Below are 14,793 nucleotides of genomic sequence, written 5' to 3' on the forward strand. Positions count from 1 at the left end.
CACAGACATACTCTTAAAGGGACATTAAGGTTCAAAGTGCCCAGTCTTTATGCCCAAACCATGTCAAGGGTTAATGAAATCGAGCTCATAGTGTTGGCAGCTCCACACCTCATGTTTGCCGTTTCAGCATGTTCTCCTCTTTGCGGCATGCAGGGTTCTAAATAAACAGTAGCATGTTTTATTCTAGATATAACCGTTTTCTTGACTCCTTGGACAAAACTGTTACGGACAGAGGGCCTCAATTTATTTCCCTTTTTTGGAAATCTTTTTGTTCTGCTATGCGTATAATCAGAGCTTTGTCTTCAGGTTTTCATCCTCAAACTAATAAACTTACAGAGAATACCAATTGAACAATATGCTAGGCGCGTTCTTCTAGTGTTACTGGGGACAACTGGTTGTCATTACTTCTCTTTGCCGAGTTTGTCTTTAATAATAATGTCCATAGTGCTCCTAAGGTTACTCCTCCTTTTTGTCTTCAGGGATTTCACACAAAGATATGCTTTGCAGTTGATTCCTCTTAGTAAACTGTGCAGCAGTTTCCAAGTTAGTTCGTTTTCATACAGAAACTAGGAATGTTAGAAATGGGATTCTTGGTTGGCTAGGGTAGGCATCTCAAGAAGGGACCGCCACTCTAGTCAGGACAAGAGAGTTACACATCCAAGCTAACCCCCAGCTCACCCCTTGGTAGCTTGGCACGAGCAGTCAGTCTTATCCCAGGGGCAATGCGTAAAGCATGTGGAAATGTTCTGATTTGATGAAGAGGTTTAATGTCCTGAGATCTAAAATTGGTCTTAGTGTTTTGTCTTTTTTGGGAATAAGGAAATATAGGGAGTAAACCCCTGTTCCTTTTTGGTGGTGAGGTTCTAGTTCTATGGCTTGTTTTGTTAATAGTGCTTGTACCTCTATTTGTAGCAGTTCTAGATGTTGTGCCAACAGTTTGTGCGCTCTTGGGGGAACATCTGGAAGGAAATGTGTGAATTCTATGCAGTAACCATGTTGGATAATTGATAGAACCCATGTGTCCGTGGTTATGTCTGACCAATGTTTGTGGTAGTGTGTTAATCTTCCCCCTACTGGTGATGTGTGTTGGGGAAGTGTGACATTGAAGTCACTGTTTGTTACCAGGGGTCTGTTTGGTAGGCTGAAACTTTCCCCTTGCTCTTGGGAATTGTCCCCTGAATGAACAACAAAACCCCTCTCTCTGGTATTGTGACTGGTAGGTGGGTTTTGCTTGAGAGGTGGATGCCTCTGAGGGTTGCTGTCTAAAACCTCCCCTAAATTGTTACTTCCTAAATGTCCCCCTATACTGGGAAGAGTAGAGCGCGCCCATGGCTTTGGCCGTGTCCTTCTTCATTTTTTCAATGGCGGTGTCCACCTCCGGCCCAAATAGTTGCTGCTCATTAAACGGCAGGTTTAATACTGCCTGCTGTATTTCAGGTTTGAATCCTGAATTTCGTAGCCAAGCATGTCTCCTGATTGTGACTGCCGTGTTTACAGTTCTTGCGGCAGTGTCAGCAGAGTCCAGTGTCGAACGGATCTGGTTGTTGGAGATGGCTTGACCTTCCTCAACCACCTGTTGAGCCCGTTTTTGATATTTTTTTGGTAGATGCTGAATGATATCATTCATTTCGTCCCAGTGGGCTAAGTCGTAACGGGCGAGGAGGGACTGTGAATTCGCAATATGCCACTGGTTGGCAGCTTGCAACGCCACTCTCTTCCCTGCTGCATCAAACTTGCGGCTTTCTTTATCAGGAGGTGGTGTATCCCCTGATGACTGCTAGTTTGCACATTTCCTTGCAGCCCTTACCACTACAGAGTCCGGAGGGAGCTGCTGTGTAAAGAACACAGGGTCAAACGGGGGTGGTTTGTATTTTTTTTCCACCTGCACTGTGATGGCTCTTCCTTTTACTGGCTCCTGAAAGTCTTGTTGTGCATGCTTAAGCATGCCTGGTAGCAAAGGTAGGCTTTGGTATGACGCATGCGTGGATGCCAGGGTATTGAAAAGAAAGTCATCCTCTACTGGTTCCGTGTGCATAGTGACATTATGGAATGTTGCAGCCCTGGCCAGTACTTGTGTATAGGAGGTGCTATCCTCTGAAGGAGATGGCTTTGAGGGGTAGCACTCAGGGCTGTTGTCTGAAACTGGTGGGTGGTAGAGGTCCCAGTGATCTGCATCGTTGTGTGGGTGACTGTGCAGTTGTTGTGCCAAATGGCGACCTTGTCCTTTGTGGTGAATGTGGTGCCGATATTTCTGGTGAGAAATGTGGAGTTGGTGACTTTTCTCTAGCCACTTTTGCTCTTGGCTGATCAGTTTCAGACTCTGCTTGTGTTTGAAAAGCCAATTTTCTCTTAAATTTGAGAGGAGGGATAGTTTGAATTTTTCCAGTATCCTTCTGGTCTGTAATCTTGGTTGACTTTGATCGAAACTCCTCAACATCCAACTCCTCTTCAAACCTGTGCCTCTCTTTAAGTTGTTTGGAGAGCCCATGTTCTTCTGTGTAAGAATTCTTTTTCGGCTCCGAAACCGGCTTTCCCGGTACCAAAATACCCATGGTAATGGTTGGCCTCGGCTCAGAGGCTTAGCGGTTTCGACCAGTCGATGTCGACTTTTTTCGATGCCGGTTTCTCGACTCGAGTCGGAAGACTTCGGCACGATTTTGGCCTTCTTCGGTGCCGAAGATGTTACTTGGTCACCGCTTTTTTTGTGGGTCGAGCCATGGCCCTCAGGCAGTGGCGTCCCCGTGGCCTTTTGCTTTTTTGGCTGAATTTGGGGTTGGGTCAGGGCAGGCGTACTCACTTTTTGGCCCACTGTCGGCGGTCGGTCTCCGTCGGAGTCGTCCGATTCGGATCCCTGGATGGAGATAGCCATCTCCTCCTCTTCGACGTCGAGGTGTTGCAACGATTTCGACGCCATCTGTAAACGCCTCGCCCTCCGATGTCTCAAGGTCTTTTTCGACCGAAAGGCCTTGCAGGCCTCGCAGGTATCCTCCCTGTGCTCCGGTGACAGACACAGATTACAGACCCGATGCTGGTCTGTATAAGGATACTTGGCAGGCACATCGGGCAGAAACGGAAGGGGGCCTGGTCCATGAGGCTTCGACGACGGGTGTGGTCGGGCCGACCAGGCCTCGGCTTGGCGCGGAAGCCCCGAAGGGCCGCCGAAGCGGTTGTCTCGTCGGTGCCAATGTATCGATAGATCGTTCCCGAACACAACAATACTGACAGATTTTCGATGATTTTAATACTTTCCTGATTCGAATCATGGAGCGAAGAGGAACACGTCCGAACCCGATGGTGGAAAGAAAACAATGTAAGATGGAGTCGATGCCCATGCGCAATGGAGCCGAAAGGGAGGAGTCACTCGGTCCCGTGACTGGAAAAGACTTCTTCGAAGAAAAACAACTTGTAACACTCCGAGCCCAACACTAGATGGCAGGAACAGTGCACAGCATGTGTATCTGCAGCTACACATGCCATCGAACATATATATATATATATGTACATATGTACAAATGTTGTTAACTTAGATGACTACAGGCTGCCGGGGAGGTGGGAGGGTGCATGTGAATCTGCAGCGGAACATGCCACAAACAGATGTACACTGGGTAAGTGACATTTTCAGTTCAATGGCATGTGTAGCTGCAGATACACATGCTGTGCATAGACTACAAAGCAGTTTGTCCTCCCATAAAAGCGGTGGTTAACGTGTAGGAGTTGAAGTTGTTTGAAATAATGTTCTGAGTACAGCTTGACCTACTGTGGCTTGCTGTGTTGCTAAAACATCTATACAATAGTGTTTAGTAAATGTAAGTGGTGTTGACCAAGTAGCTGCTTTACATATTTCAGCCATTGGTATGTTTCCCCAAAAAGCCATTTGTAGCCCCTTTTTTCCTTGTGGAATGTGCTTTAGGAGTAACTAAGAGTTGTCTTTTGGCTTTAACGTAGCATGTTTGGATGCATCTTACTATCCATCTTGCTAATCCTTGTTTTGAAATGGGGTTACCAGTATGAGGTTTTTGAAAGGCTACATACAGCTGTTTAGTTTTCCTGAATGGTTTCGTTTTATATATATAGTAAATTAGTGTTCTTTTAATGTCTAATGTATGTAGAGCTCTTTCTGCCACAGAATCTGGCTGTGGGAAGATAACTGGTAGTTCCACTGTTTGATTAATATGAAAAGGTGATACCACTTTTGGTAGAAATTTAGGGTTAGTTCGTAGTACAACTTTATGTTTGTGTACTTGTATGAACGGTTCTTCAATAGTGAAAGCTTGAATTTCACCGACTCTTGGCAATGATGTAATTGCGACTAGGAAGGCAACCTTCCATGTTAAGAATTGCATTTGACATGAGTGCATAGGTTCAAATGGTGGGCCCATAAGTCGCGTAAGCACTATGTTTAAATTCCAAGAAGGAACTGGAGGTGTCCTGGGTGGAATGATTCGTTTTAAGCCTTCCATGAAGGCTTTGATAACAGGAACTCTAAATAAAGAGCTGTGCTGTACATTTTGCAAATATACTGAAATTGCAGTAAGATGTATTTTTATGGACGAGAATGCTAAATTTGATTTTTGTAAATTAAGTAAATAGCATACAGTATTGATGCTGTAAGAAGGGCAATCTGTTTAGATTGACAGTAAGATACAAATAATTTCCATTTGTTAGCATAGCACTGTCTAGTAGTGGGTTTTCTTGCTTGCTTAATCACTTCCATACATTCTGATGGGAGTTGTAAATACCCAAATTCTATGACTTCAGGAGCCAAATCGCCAGATTGAGTGTGTTGGGACTTGGGTGCCTGATCTGCCCTTTGTTTTTGTGTCAACAGGTCTGGTCTGTTTGGGAGCTTGGAGTGTGGTACTACTGACAGGTCTAACAATGTTGTGTATCACCGTTGACGTGCCCACGTTGGCGCTATGAGTATCATATTGAGTGTGTTTTGACACAATTTGTTGACTAAAAATGGAATGAGTGGGCGAGGGGGAAAAGCGTAAGCAAATATCCCTGACCAATTGATCCATAGAGCATTGCCCTTGGATAGGGGATGTGGGTGTCTCGATGTGAAGTTTTGGCATTTTCCGTTTTCGCTTGTGGCGAACAGATCTATGTTTGGTGTTCCCCATTGTTGAAAGTATTTTTGAAGTACTTGAGGGTGAATCTCCCACTCGTGTGTTTGTTGATGATTTCTGGTGAGAACATCTGCAAATTGGTTGTGTATCCCTGGAATGTATTGTTCTACCAGGTGAATTTGGTTGTGTATTGCCCATTTCTAAATTTTCTGAGCTACGAGGGAGACTTGGGACTAATGTGTCCCTCCCTGCTTGTTTAAGTAATACATGGTGGTCATGTTGTCTGTTCTGATCAGGACATTCTTGTGAGTAAGAAGAGGCTTAAAAGTAGGAAAACAGCTAACAACTCTAAGTGATTTATGTGTAGCTGTTTGTGTTGGGCATCCCATTGTCCTTGGATGTTGTGAGTGTTGAGGTGAGCTCCCCAGCCAATCATTGATGCACCTGTTGTAATTATGGTCTGAGGCACAGGGTCTTGAAATGGCCGCCCTTTTTTTAGATTTGTGGAATCCCACCACTGAAGGGACATGTATGTTTGGCGGTCTCATAAAGAATTATGGTAGTGCACCACTTTCCATGTAAACAAATTCTGTATTAGAAAGTCCAATCCTTTTGAAGTGAGATTGTGATAAGTCTTCTCTTTATTTTCTTCCTCTTTTTCTCAATAATGTATAAAATTATGGTAACAACAGCCAGCGCGTTTCGTCCTCCAACATAGGACTTCTTCAGGGCTGTAACATAACACATATAGTGCACATTAAAAGCACAAACAACAATAGACAAGTACCCACATATTACACATTCAAAAAGTATAACTTATCTACACATATGGACAAACATGAATATAGATAGCTATATACATTTATACAAACGGTCAGATAAAAACATAACAAGAAGAAAGACTGGCAAGGGAATTCATCAGATAATCTCTAAAATAATAACCAATATTATATAATCACAAAAGGTTACCCAGCTTGACCAGCTAATAAGTTACCTCATCTACATAGAAAGTGACCTATATAAAAACAATTTGTTTAAATCCCATATATGCCATTTTAGACATACCTAATCAATTTCTGACTGGTTTGTCATCTCTTATTTTTCCCTCATACCCTTGGAGTCACCAGTAGCACATCTAGTGTAAAAAGAAAACAGCACCACTTAACGACTTTTAGAATATTTGCTTGGAAAAAGTGCTGAAATCACAAAATTTCTTTTAGTAAACTCAGTAAGTACCACATCCTCCATATTATATCTCAACAGTAGACAATATTCCACGATGAAATCACCAAATTAAACTGATTCTTCATTTCATCTATGAAAGAAAGTATATACTGTATCTATAGTTTGAACTATTTGAGTTCATCCAATTTAAAAACGCTTAGTCAAAATTACACTCTCGTTCTCCATATTAATAGAAAGTCTTGATTATGCAAACCTGACTTAATCATCAACATCAACCTATACCAACTTTAAACCCTATTGCAAAACAATTTTTCTTAAGTCCATACACTACACTACATGGCACTCACACATAGAGGTTACAAGAGTACCTCCTGTAATTTCCCAAAGTTGTGTACCGTCATGGACGAAGTCTCGTGGTTGCCCCCATTTGTGGATTGGCACAGTGATCAAACAAACCAAATCCCACAGGGGCAGCCAGAATTTAAATATACTGCCAGTTTTGTCGTATTCAGGTGCAAGCAATAACTACGCAAGCCATCTCGACCCGGAAACAAAGCCTTGTAGGTCGAAGGATGTGCCGCATCGGGAGTGGTAATAATCACGGCGGCCATCTTAGAGTGTATAAAAAAATTAGTATCACTCAATATACGGACGAATTAAAAATCGTTTATCGCCAAGGTCATACCATATGATGATTCCCACAAGTCCACATGTTCCTTACAATAAATACATAAGTGTGCCCACTGAATATTAGTAACTTTGTACACTAAACCAAGGGATCGATTGTAATCACGGCGGCCATCTTAGAGTGTATAGGAAAATGAGTATTACTCAATGTACGGACAAATTAAAAATCATTCATCGCCAAGGTCGTACAATATGATGATTCCCAAAAGTCCACATGTTCCTTACAATAAATACACACATGTTCCCACTGAGTATTTATAACTTTGTACATTAAATCAAGGAACAGAGAGTACCTATTTTCTAAAGTATCGTTCCTCCACGGCAACACTGGTCAAGGCAGCCATCCAGAATTGTATTGTTTTATAATATTTTCCCACCGACAGACAGTCCTAAGCTTTTATTATTTAAGATATTAAGCACTAATAGCCTATAATATCAAACATATTAATATTGGTGTACCCAGCCTTTAGTCCCATTCACAATAAAAGATTGGTGTCAGAATGAACTAGTAACATTTATACAAATCAAATTAACCCATAAGCACCACAACGTACTAGCAAGGTTAATAACCCGAAGTTCCAATGCATTGAAGTTATCCAGAATAAGTCACTGCAGAAAACTGCCCATGTTCAATCCTAAATGTCAATCCAGCTAGAATGGGAAATTCATATCAAATTATTTAGAAAGTCCAATATAAATATGACTGTAATGTTAAAACAATATATATCAAATTAATTGTGTAAATTTTTAACAAAATTGAACATTCAACTATATTGAAACCACCTGGCAGATAATTACACGGGCCAAAGGGCATAATATTCATCCGATTCATTAAAGCTTCTATCACTTATTGCTTCAAGAATACACAAATTATAAGAAATAATGAAATTAATTATCTGTATTGTGGCCCATTTCAACCGCTCGCAGGCGACAAATCCATGCCACCTCTTTCTGGCGTAAAGTTAACTCTCTGTTTCCTCCTCTCTGGTGAGGGGGTACATTATCCACCCCCTGAAACCAGATGCGCGCATCCTTAGAGTGAGATAGCATCATGTGAAGTGTTAATGGATAGCTGGTATCTTTATTTTTTATGGCACGTACATGTTCCTGTATTCTTAATTTCAGGGGCCTTACAGTGCTCCCCACATAGATCTTATTACACGTACAGCCCAAAATGTAAATCACATATTTTGTCTTGCAGTTCATAAAATGTCTGACTGTATATTTGCTTGTAGTATTATAGCAAAAATCTTTTGATTTGTCTAGGCCCAACATACAAATATTACATTCATGACAAACATAGAACTCTCTTGGTTTAATGGGAAGCCACATTTCATTGTTAGTCACAGTAATATAACTTGGGCACAGCTGGTCCCTTAATGTCATGCCTCTACGGTAGGTCACCTTAGGAGATTTTGATATACACCCCTTTAGTCCCGTGTATTCATAAGCAGATGTTTGGCGGTCTATCAACACTAAATTTTGAAGTTGCCCTGTGCCTGTGACCATTGTTGTGCAAGGCACTGTTGTAAGGGCTGCATGTTTAGTCTTGCATGTGGAACAATTGCAATACATGATGCCATCATTCCTAACATTTTCATGACAAATCTGACAGTGTACTGTTGACCTGTCTGTATCTGTGCAATTATATTTTGGAATGCTTGTATTCTGTGCGTATTTGGACTTGCTAGCACTTTTTGAGTATTTAGTATTGCCCCTAAATACTGTTGTATTTGCGCAGGTTGTAGTTGTGACTTTTGGTAATTTATTGAGAACCCTAGCATGTGCAGGGTTTGTATTACGTAATGCGCGTGGTTTTGACACTGCGTATGACTGTTTGATTTTATCAGCCCATCGTCTAGATATGGAAAGACATGTATATGTTGTCTTCTTAAGTAGGCTGCGACTACCGCTAGGCACTTTGTGAATACCCTTGGAGCTGTTGTTATTCCAAAGGGTAACACTGTGAACTGATAGTGCTTTCCTTGAATGACAAACCTGAGATATTTTCTGTGAGCCGGGTATATGAAAATACGCATCCTTGAGGTCTAATGTTGCCATGAAATCGTGTTTTTGTGGTAGTGGGATAACATCCTGGAGAGTTACCATGCGAAAGTGTTCTGACAGGATGTAAAGATTGAGGGTCCTGAGATCTAATATTGGCCTTAGGGTGCCATCCTTTCTGGGAATGAGGAAATACAGTGAGCCAACTCCTGTCCCTACTTGATTTTGTGGCACGGGTTCTATTGCTTGTTTGTGGATAGTTTGTGTGGTTTTGGTGGAGTTTGTATCAATTCTAGGCAATAGCCATTGTGGATAATTGATAATACCCAATTGTCTGTGGTAATGTTTTGCCAATTGGTGTGGAACCTTTGCAGTCTCCCTCCCTCCCACAGGGGAGGTGTGGAGTGGAAGGGAATGAAACAAGTCACTGTTTACTGTGTTGTGAGGCTTGTTTAGGTGTTTGATATTTCCCTCTACCTCTGGGGTACTGGCCTCTATATGTGCTCTTAAAACCACCTCATTGGTATTGAGGTTGGTAGGCCGGTTTTGGCTGTGACGTGGATGCCTCTGCAGTTTGCACCCTAAATCCACCTCTAAAATGGGGTTTCCGAAAGGATCCCCTGTATTGTGTGGTGTATAGTGCGCCCATCGCCTTTGCGGTGTCTGAATCCTTACGCAATTTTTCAATTGCAGTGTCCACCTCTGGGCCGAAAAGCTGTTTTTTGTTGAACGGCATATTCAACACCGCTTGTTGGATTTTGGGTTTGAACCCGGAGGACCTGAGCCATGCATGCCTCCCGATTGTTACAGCAGTGTTGACGCTCCTGGCAGCTGTGTCTGCTGAGTCTAGGGCAGACCTAATTTGGTTATTGGTGATGGCTTGCCCTTCCTCCACTATCTGCTGTGCCCTCTTTTGGTTTTCCTTGGGGAGATGCTGAATTATTTCTTTCATCTCATCCCAATGTGCCCTGTCGTATCTAGCCAACAACGCCTGTGAGTTGGCTATTTTCCATTGGTTAGCAGCCTGGGATGTCACTCTCTTCCCTGCAGCATCAAATTTTCTACTGTCTTTGTCTGGTGGGGGTGCATCACCTGACGACTGTGAGTTTGCCCTCTTCCTGGCAGCGCTTACCACTACTGAGTCTGGAGGGAGTTGCAGAGTTATATAGACAGGATCAGAGGGAGCTGGCTTGTATTTTTTCTCTACCCTGGGAGTTATTATTCTTGCTTTGACAGGCTAGCTAAATATTTGATCAGCATGTTTTAGCATGCCCGGGAGCATAGGGAGCGACTGGTATGTTGTGTGCGTGGAGGAGAGTGTATTAAACAAAAAATCGTCCTCCAATGGTTCAGTGTGCATGGTGACACAATGGTATGCTGCAGCCCTAGCTAGTACTTGATTGTACCCTGTACTATCCTCAGGTGGTGAAGGCTTAGAGGGATAGCAGTCTGGGTCGCTATCTGGAATGAGATCTGGATCATAAAGATCCCATGGGTCCACATTATCTTGTTGCAAGTCAAAGGAATGTGATGGTGACTGCATTGGTGTAGGACTGGTAGGAGGAGAGATATGCAGGTGTGGAGAGTGAGGAGGAGAATGAGGAGGAGAAAATTAAGGAGGTGGTGGTCTCTCCATTGTCTTTGGCACTTTAGCTGGAGGCTGTGCAGTGTCCAATTCCTCCTGAAAGGCTAATTTCGTCTTAGGTTTTAGAGGAGGTGCTGTTAAGATTCTGCCAGTTTCTTTATGGATATGAATCCTGGCTTTCCTTTTGTACTTTACTTCCACTATTGGCTGTATTTGGGAGTCCTCCTCAGAAGTCTTATGGCTTTCTTTGAGTGTTTTTTAGAATGTCCATGCTCCTCGGTGTAACCTGCTCTTTTCGGCTCCAAAGCTGGCTTTTTCGGTATCGAAAAAGATGGCGTTGTGGATGGTCTCGGCTCCGAAAGGGATTTCAAAAATTTCGACTCAGAAGAGTGGTGTTCGCTCGAGTTGGAGACAGAGCTTTTGGTCGACTCCGATGGCTTCGGAGGAGTGGCCTTCTTCGGTGCCGAACCGGGGGTTTGGTCACCGGGTGTTTTCTTTCGGGTCGAGCCATGGATTTGCGGCAGTGGCGTTCCCAAGGCCTTATATTTCGGTTTAGATGGTACAGGGACAGGCGTACTCACGTGCTGTCGTGCCGTGACCGGTCTGTCTTCCTCGGATTCCTGGTCGGAGTTGGACCCTCGAACGGAGACTGCGGTCTGCATGATCTCTTCCTCCTCTTCCTCCTCGACGTCGAGATGTTCAGAGCTTTTTGACGCCATCTCGAGCCTTCGTGCTCTTCTGTCCCGAAGTGTCTTTTTTTATAGGAAGGATCGGCAGGCCTTGCAATTTTCTTCCCGATGATCTGGGGAAAGGCAAAGATTACAGACGAGGTGTTGGTCTGTATAAGGGAATTTGGCGTGGCACCGAGGACAGAATCGGAATGGAGTCCAATCCATGAGGCTTCCACGCGGTCGGCCCGACCAAGCTCGAGTTGGGCATGCGCGCCCCAAAGGGCGATTAGAGATGTCTGTTCCGACGGTACCGAAGTGTCGATAGAAGATGTAACGCGATCAATACAAGTTTTCCGAATCGAACTATCGGATCGAAAGGAAACAAGTCCGAACCCGATGGCGGAAAGAAAACAATCTAACATGGAGTCGATGCCCATGCGCAATGGAGCCGAAGAGGAGGAGTCACTTGATCCCGTGACTCGAAAACACTTCTTTGAAGAAAAACAACTTGTAACACTAGACGAGACCGAGTGACTCCTCCCTTTCGGCTCCATTGTGCATGGGCGTCGACTCCATCTTAGATTGTTTTCCCCGCAGAGGGTGAGGTAGGAGTTGTGAGTATAGTAGATGTGCCCATGCAATGGAGTAGTTAGGTATGTACTTAATTTGTATTAAAAGAATATTTATTTACATATTTACAATTTTCATTCAACTAAAAAACGGCTACAGGCTACCGGGGAGGTGGGAGGGCGCATGTGAATCTGCAGCGTCTCATGCCACGAACAGATGTACACTGGGTAAGTGACATTATCCGTTCGGTGGCATGTGTAGCTGCAGATACACTTGCTGGGCATAGACTATCAAGCAGTAATCTCCCCAAAAAGCGGTGGTTCAGCCTGTAGAAGTTGAAGGTGTCTGAGATAATGTTCTTAATACAGCCTGTCCTACTGTGGCTTGTTGCGTTGCTAACACATCTACACAGTAGTGCTTAGTAAACGTATGAGGCGTAGACCAGGTGGCTGCCTTACAAATTTCTGTCATAGGTATATTCCCAAGAAAAGCCATTGTGGCGCCTTTTTTCCTACTGGAATGTGCTCTTGGTGTAATAGGTAATTCTCTTTTTGCCTTAATATAGCAAGTTTGAATACATTTAACTATCCATCTGGCGATGCCTTGTTTGGATATAGGATTACCTGCATGAGGTTTTTGGAAGGCTACAAACAATTGTTTTGTTTTCCGAAATTGCTTCGTTCTGTCAATGTAATACATTAGTGCTCTTTTTATGTCTAATGTATGCAAGACTCTTTCGGCTACTGAGTCTGGTTGCGGAAAGAAGACTGGGAGTTCCACAGTTTGGTTTCGGTGGAATGGTGATATGACCTTTGGTAAGAATTTTGGATTTGTACGGAGAACCACTTTATGTTTATGTATTTGTATAAAGGGTTCTTGAATAGTAAATGCTTGTATTTCACTTACTCTTCTAAGTGATGTGATAGGTATTAGAAAGGTTACTTTCCAAGTTAGATACTGCATTTCACAAGAATGCATGGGTTCGAATGGGGGGCCCATGAGTCGTGTTAATACAATATTAAGGTTCCACGAAGGTACTGGTGGTGTCCTTGGGGGTATGATTCTTTTTAGTCCCTGCATAAATGTTTTGATGACTGGGATTCTAAAAAGTGATGCTGTATGTGTAATCTGCAGATAGGCAGATATTGCAGTGAGATGGATTTTAATGGAAGAGAATGCTAGATTAGACTTTTGTAAGTGTAATAAGAAGCTTACAATGTCCTTTGTGGAGGCATGTAGTGGTTGAATTTGATTAGTGTGGCAATAGCAAACAAATCTTTTCCATTTGTTTGCGTAACAATGTCTTGTAGGTTTTCTTGCTTGCTTAATGACTTCCATACAATCTTGTGTAAGATTTAAATGTCCGAATTCTAAGACTTCAGGAGCCAGATTGCTAGATTGAGCGATGCTGGATTCGGGTGTCTGATCTGTTGTTTGTGTTGTGTTAACAGATCTGGTATGTTTGGTAATTTGATGTGGGGTACTACTGATAAGTCCAACAGTGTTGTGTACCATAGTTGGCGAGCCCAGATTGGTGCTATGAGTATTAGTTTGAGTTTGTTTTGACTTAGTTTGTTGACCAGATAAGAAATGAGTGGGAGAGGGGGAAAAGCGTAAGCAAATATCCCTGACCAACTGATCCATAGTGCATTGCCCTTGGATTGAGGGTGCGGGTACCTGGACGCGAAGTTTTGGCATTTTGCGTTTTCTTTTGTTGCAAATAGGTCTATGTTCGGTGTTCCCCAGCAGAGGAAGTGATCCTGTAGGATCTGGGGATGTATTTCCCATTCGTGAGTTTGCTGGTGATCCCGACTGAGATTGTCGGCTAACTGATTCTGAATGCCTGGTATGTATTGTTCTATTAGGCGAATGCGATTGTGAATTTGCCCAATGCCAAATCTTTTGTGCTAAGAGACAGTTGTGACGAGTGTGTCCCCCTTGTTTGTTGAGATAATACATTGCTGTCATGTTGTCGGTTTTGACAAGGATGTGTTTGTGGGCTACCAGTGGTTGAAATGCTTTTAATGCTAGAAAAAACGCTAGCAGTTCCAAATGATTTATGTGAAGTTATTTTTGTTGATTGTCCCATTGACCCTGTATGCTGTGCTTGTTGAGGTGTGCTCCCCACCCCATCATGGAAGCATCTGTTGTGATAACAGCTTGAGGCACAGGGGCTTGGAATGGCCGCCCTTTGTTTAAATTTATTGTGTTCCACCTTTGAAACGAGGAGTGTGTTTGGCGGTCTATCAACACTAGATCTTGAAGTTGACCCTGTGCTTGTGTCCATTGTTTTGCTAGGCACTGTTGTAAGGGCCACATGTGTAATCTTGCATTTGGGACAATGGCTATGCATGAAGACATCATGCCTAGAAGTTTCATTACAAACCTTACTGGGTAGTGTTGGTTTGGCTGTATGCTTGATGTAACATTTTGGAACGCTTGGACCCTTTGTGGACTTGGAGTGGCAATTGCCTTTTGTGTGTTGAGTGTTGCTCCCAAATACTGTTGTATTTGGGATGGTTGCAGGTGTGATTTCTGGTAATTGATAGAGAGCCCCAGCTTTTGTAGAGTTTCTATGACGTACTGTGTGTGAAGAAGACACTGTTGTTGAGTGTTGGTTTTTATTAGACAGTCGTCTAAATATGGGAATACGTGCATGTGCTGTCTCCTTATGTGAGCGGCTACTACTGCTAGGCATTTCGTAAATACCCTTGGTGCTGTTGTTATTCCGAACTGTAGCACTTTGAATTGATAGTGTACGCCGTGCATTACAAACCTTAAGTATCTTCTCTGAGAAGGATGGATGGGTATGTGGAAATACGCATCCTTGAGATCCAGTGTTGTAATGTATTCTTCCTTTTTTAATAATTGAACCACGTCTTGAAGTGTTACCATGTGGAAGTGGTCTGATTTGATGAAGAGATTCAGTGTTCTGAGATCTAAGATAGGTCTTAACGTTTTGTCCTTTTTTGGAATTACGAAATATAGTGAGTATACTCCTGTTCCTTTCTGATGTTTGGGT

This window comes from Pleurodeles waltl, chromosome 4_1, assembly GCF_031143425.1.
Source record: "Pleurodeles waltl isolate 20211129_DDA chromosome 4_1, aPleWal1.hap1.20221129, whole genome shotgun sequence".
Lineage (NCBI taxonomy): Eukaryota > Metazoa > Chordata > Amphibia > Caudata > Salamandridae > Pleurodeles > Pleurodeles waltl.